This window comes from Brachycentrus maculatus, unplaced genomic scaffold (assembly GCF_059751285.1).
Source record: "Brachycentrus maculatus isolate JH-2025_06_01 unplaced genomic scaffold, ASM5975128v1 h1tg000004l, whole genome shotgun sequence".
In the NCBI taxonomy this organism is placed as follows: domain Eukaryota; kingdom Metazoa; phylum Arthropoda; class Insecta; order Trichoptera; family Brachycentridae; genus Brachycentrus; species Brachycentrus maculatus.
In genome coordinates, this window is record NW_028280759.1 from 3913712 (window position 1) to 3920000 (window position 6289).

At 29.1% G+C, this 6289-nt stretch overlaps 1 protein-coding gene across 8 annotated transcripts in view; it reads left to right on the forward strand.

The window, feature by feature from the left end:
• Nucleotides 1–3209: 3209 nt before the first annotated feature.
• LOC148313975 (uncharacterized) overlaps nucleotides 3210–6289 on the forward strand; it is a 101516-nt gene continuing 98436 nt past the window's right edge. For 4 of the 8 annotated variants that reach the window (XM_088277668.1, XM_088277684.1, XM_088277693.1 and 1 more), the window contains exon 1: nucleotides 3210–3309. The gene's annotated coding sequence lies outside the window, so the exon portion shown is untranslated. Of the gene's footprint in view, nucleotides 3390–6289 lie in introns of all 8 variants that reach the window. The other 4 variants (XM_088277702.1, XM_088277660.1, XM_088277676.1 and 1 more) reach the window with 3 other exon arrangements.

Below are 6289 nucleotides of genomic sequence, written 5' to 3' on the forward strand. Positions count from 1 at the left end.
TTATATTTATCCCAAAAAACATAAAATATACCAGTATATATTCTAAAAAAATTGGTCGTAACTAACGTCTGGCTCTCAGCGCTGTCACATGCGAACTAAATTATATTATTGCGAGTAAGGCATTACAAAAATTGATTTAGCAGTTCATGCAGTCTTGAGGAAGCGGTCATAAATACATTGTGCGTTAAAAAATATGTGCCAACCGTCAATTCACAACAATTTTATAGTATACTCATTCAAAACTAACTAACAAACTAACCATTACAACGCTTTCCGCAAGGGTAATCAGAGAGAATAGAGCGCCACACGTCTTTGCAAGCAATCCTCGCCTCTACAACATTCAAGCATACATATTCGCCGATTATTCCATCTCCTAACCTTCCAAGTATTTTAAATACTTGAACAAGTCAAGTTGTCCTCGGTTTTCCTCTGGTCCTATTTTAAACTAATAAATATAAAAAAATAAACAAGTAATTAAAAAATGTATCGTGTCTGTGCTTAATGTTTCCTTTTCTTTTCTAGAAATCTAAAATTATTTATGTGCTTTTAACGTTTCAATCGGAACACCCATTGAATTAATGATTCTCAGTGAACATGAAAATATTTAGTCTGCTTCAGCTGAACGCGGAATACTAATTTATTATCTTACAAAACGTGATTATTAAAATAGAGAATTAGTTTGTATTTTGTATTTTGTGTTTTGTATTTTGTATTAACTAATTATGCTTAGAAACCTATACCCTTATACCCTGTACTATGACTATTTATTTTGTATACCCACACACAGGCCATGCCTTTGTGGGATCTTTTTTTGTATTCATTTTTATTTTTTATAAATATTTTTTGGTTTTAATTTATGTAATGCAAAAGAATTTTAAATAAAGAAAAAAAAAAAAAGTTAACTGAAATGTATTCTAGCTAAATTCAGTATTTACTGAAAGCTGTCCCACCGCATTCCTAGATCTAATACAGAAGCATCTAGGCTTCCTGACAGACCTTTTTTTGCAAAGATTTTTTTGTATGAAAAATGTTGCGAAATTTATAGAAAATGTAAAACAAAATAGTATCCCGATTTTACTGTGAATTTTAACATAAAAGCTTTCAATATCCCTGTCTTAAATTTTTTGTTTATTTTGATTTTATTTATTATTTTATTATGAGGTTAAGGTATCTTGTATCCCTTATATCACTGCGACCATATTAGGTTCATTATGACCTCCCTCTGTATCATAGCTCACTCTCAAGACCTACATGAGTCGTGTAGCTCACGACCTGTCTTGGTGGTACGAGCTTCACCTTCTCGGAGTCTAGAAGTGGTCCTCCAAGGATGTAACGTTTGCTTGCGTCACAATTATAGAGAATATGGAATAGAGTGTTTCGTTATCCTCCATACGAAATCTGCAGACTGGGGAGTGTGTTTCCTCAGTCTGCAGTGTCATGTGGATCCTTACTTTTTTATTGCTAAGCTTTAGAGCTTCTGTGGTTAATTTCCCTGTCACTGCCAATCTAAATTAATACAAGTGTGTAAAATTTGGCTGTTAAAAGTAAAATGTAAATAAAGTCTATTATCTCCCCTTATATTATAATACTTACTGTTACTCGTGATACGTATGCACATATAAAATAAGTGTGCATTTTATGACTCTAATAAAACTGAAAGTTAATGGCTACCGAAAGTAAATACATTCGGATTTTTATTACACTATAGGAATGTAAGTGTAATACTCGCGTAGTTAGATGTTTTATTAGGAAAATGTTGATAATACGATAATAAAGTAAAACAGAAAGAACATATGAAAGAATCTAGCAAAATTACTTTATTATCGAGGGACTCGCATATTTTGATGGTAGCTTATACGTACGGCTTTGCACCTCAAATGCCTTAGCCACTACTACAATACTCCTTTTCCTAATTATAATTAAATCTATATCTACTCTTTCTCCTTTATTTCTTTATCGGTATAGCAATTATGTCCTTCACCTTGAACATCATAACTAGCGTCACCTATACTTTTTCAAATATATTGCACTCATAGATTCAAGAACCAGGAACGCGAGACAGATCATATTGACTGAAATATAAAAAAACCCACTTAAGTTCTACAAAAATGGGGAAAACGCACTTACGAAAAAAAATCTTAGGACGTAATAAGCAATTTGAATATGTATTAATTTTTTAAGGCCCATCATTCGTTAAGTTGCAACTAAATTTTCTCTTTATTCAGGTAACATTTTACGTAATTGATTTTGTTCTGAGAACACCATTTATGCATAAAAAAACTCTTTATATTTAATTCTTTATATTTAGTCATGAAAAACAATATTGCTTGTAAAAATTTATATAGGTATTTATTTAGTTAAAATGCACGAGTCCATATCCCTCATTTCTTTCAACAACGTCATGTATCAAAAACTTGATTTTTCAAGGGATCGTTTTTAAAGTTTAAAAATATAATGAAATGTATTAAAAATAAATATCAAACCACTAAATGAACTTTTTACGGTGCAACAGATCTTTTTAGGTATAACCTGAATGTTTTTTCTCCGTTTGAATAATATTAAGTATATTTAAAAAAACATTAAATAAATTAATACCTTTTCGTCAAAATGCAAAAACAACACTTTCTACCCTGTAGCGGGTAAATATTAAGTTAAAAATATGCCGCTTTTGTTGTTACATTTTTTAGTATATAGTAATATAGTACATTTTCCGGGCATTCCAAAAACATGCACAATTGAAAATGAACGATTTATGATATATGACGTTGTTGAAAGGAGTGAGCGATAGATGACATCATTTTCGAAATACCGACTTCAATTATTTTAGCAGAAGAATAAATCCATTACATCACATGATGATTTGATAATGATATGGCATCAACAATCGTTATTGCTCAATTCTCACTCAATTAGAGGAAACTATAACAAAAGCGAAAATACATAGAAACTATTTGTGACAGCCACGCTCTATTTCAGTGTTTTGAAATATTATTTGAGCTTGTCAAACATGTATAAAAATATTAATGTGTGTGTCAGACACCAAAGAAATATGTTCTAATATATTGCTTACACACAATATTATGAATGCTATTGTTCTTCTATTTTTCTAGTACAAATAATTATATTGTATCACTCTGTTGATTCAATATTTGTAGCGGATAGTCATACTTTATACATGCCAACAATGAATGTTAAATTTTGTACATATTACTAGTAATTTCATGAGTGTTCTAGTGTTCTGACAGTGCATCACTAATATTTTGGTGAGTGTTCTAGTGTTCTGATAGTGCATTATTTATATTTTGATGAGTGTTCTAGTGTTCTGATTGTGCATTAATAACATTTTGGTGAGTATTCTAGTGTTCTGACGGTTCATCACTTATATTTTGGTGAGTGTTCGTATGGAGCAAGATAGACGTAGACGTTCTAAATCTGGTACACCTATAATATTTACTGGACGTTTAATTCATAGCTGTACAGCGTATTCAAAAATTCTGAACATAAAAAAAATACCGAAAAGTATAAGCAAGAAAAGAGATTTGGGCATTTTTTTCATTTAACAAACTTTTGTAACATAAAAGTTTGTTAAATGCAAAAATGTAAGTTCATGAAAAATATATTTAAAAAATATTTTAATAATTTTTTTTTTTCTGAAAATTCGATGAAAAAATAAAATTTCTTTTTTTCAATACATCGAACATTGAGAGCCATCAGACAAGACGTGGAAATGACAAGTAATACCTGTCGATATCAGATATGTTTATATATACTTACACACTTATACATACTTACTTCTTCTTATATAAACATTAATTATACATAGGTATTTTAATATCGTTTAGGTATTTCGTATGTCGTTATTATTGGTTGTACGTAGGGTACGTACCTATTAATTATTAATTGTGTATCAAGTATACACTTAGAACAAATTGTACGGTATATAGATAGCTATCTCAGAAATTCCTCAATGTTTTCCTCGAGATGAATAATCCTTGTGCCGCCACACTCATTTCGAAGGCCCAAATCCTTTGTTCGAAATTGGTTCCAGGGTTCAATGAATCTAAGCAGTGATGACCACCGTAGTTCATTATTAGACCCCTTATTTACGCTACGCCGGTCCTGCGCGCTTATCTCAATTTTAAACTACCTTAAAAAAAAGTATTATATGTTTTTCTAGGTAAAATTTTAAAAAGGGATATTTAACAAGGAATAGTACTAGATATATTCGATTTCTGATATATTAATATTTAATTTTGGAAAATTTATTTATAACTCATTATTAAGATGTAAAAAATCCTTATAATTCGTATAGTTTTAGAATAGGGCTTTTGTTTCATGTAACCTGGCGTTACGGCACATTTTTTCGCGGATAATATATATATATATATATATATATATATATATATATATATATATATATATATATATATATATATATATATATATATATATATATATATATATATATACACACATATATATATACATATATATATATATATATATATATATATATATATATATATATATATATATATATATATATATATATATATATAAATATATAATTTTCAAAATCAATTAGACGAATCAATGTTTGCGCTTACGTAATTACAGTATATATTTATATAATTTATAAAAATGATAAAATATGGTATTCTAATGATTATTTAAATGATATTTGAATATATTTTTTTGGTAAAAAACTTGACATGAAGTGAGTTCCGGAACCTTTTTTGTTAAAAAAAAACCCTGGTTTTAGGACTTGCTCAAATATTTGCAAATAGCTGACATAAACCGATTATATCAGTGAACTTCATTACGATTTAGCGCATACAGGACTTTAATTTAAACTGTATTACATGTTCCTTAAAAATTATTTGAATATATTCGGGACTATATACGAGTATAATTAGGTAATACAATAATGTCATCTGCCCTCATTCGTAAAATATTACACTATAATATTGGTTAAATATGTGATATAAGCTGAAGTATGTAGTTGCATTTTCAAGATGACTATTAGAGTAATAGACATAAATATCTTCAAAAACAATAATAGTTTGAATGATTAAAGAAAACACTTCGTTTTTTACCACTTGAGTTTTGTTATAGACTACATGTTTCAGAAGTTAAACTTCCATCATTCAGGTCTGTATAATATTCAGACCTGAATGATGGAAGTTTAACTTCTGAAACATGTAGTCTATAATAAAACTCAAGTGGTAAAAAACGAAGTGTTTTCTTTAATCATTGTAACATGTCTTACCACAAAGTTAATGCCGAAACAATAAATAAAATAATAGTTTGATATATTTATCGATCCGATAATAGTATTCATACGTATGCATACGAGTATATTACTGTTATGTCTTGTAAAATGACAGAAACATTATGTTGTGTGTTCGCTGAGTTGCTGGTAACAATAATAATGAAAACGTTAAGGTACAGATACACATCCTACTAATTGAGCATGCTTAAGACGAGCATACTCTCTAGCTGTATATAATTGATTCGCTTGAAGCATGCCTCGTCCACACCTGTTCAGGCACTACTCTCACCCGCGAGCAGGTAGCAGTAAAAAATGGATCGAATTTTAAGCATGCTCGAAAAGCGAATAGTTATTTCCAGCAAATTACGTACACACTTGCTACTACGTAGCAATTGCTCAATAATAGCATGCTTTAGTACTAATAATGAGCAAATTTTGAGGTTAATATTAATCATGAAAAATAGTTCCACAAAAATGGCCTTTATAATTTAACAAAGCGTAAATCATGTAATTTTTTCTACTTTTTGTAATATTTATTTCATCATGTTCTCAAAATATATCTGTATTATAATAATTAATGTAATATCATAATTTATCAATTAGTGTTGAGTGTCTATTTACTTTTTTTGTGTCATAACGGAAAATTCAAGGTTTTGCCATGAAAGTAAGCAATGAGAATAGCAGGTACGACGAAAATCACGTATACCTAATTTGACGAAATATTTTCATCATTGTGCTCCAAATCGGAAAACTAATTATCTAATTCTTTGTCCGTTTCATAAAACAAATTGTAAAATCAATCCGGTTAGTTTGTAATTTGACTCAAGATGATTTATTTACTATCACGGATTCGTTACAATTTAAAAATATTTATGTTTAAATAATTAATGTTATATTTTGTAAATTATGCCACATTATTGCGTACCTACATAAGAATTCAATTAACGAATATTTTAATAATAATAATAATTAAACCCTTATCCGCACCCCAATGGTGCATAGGGCACTGCGTCATAT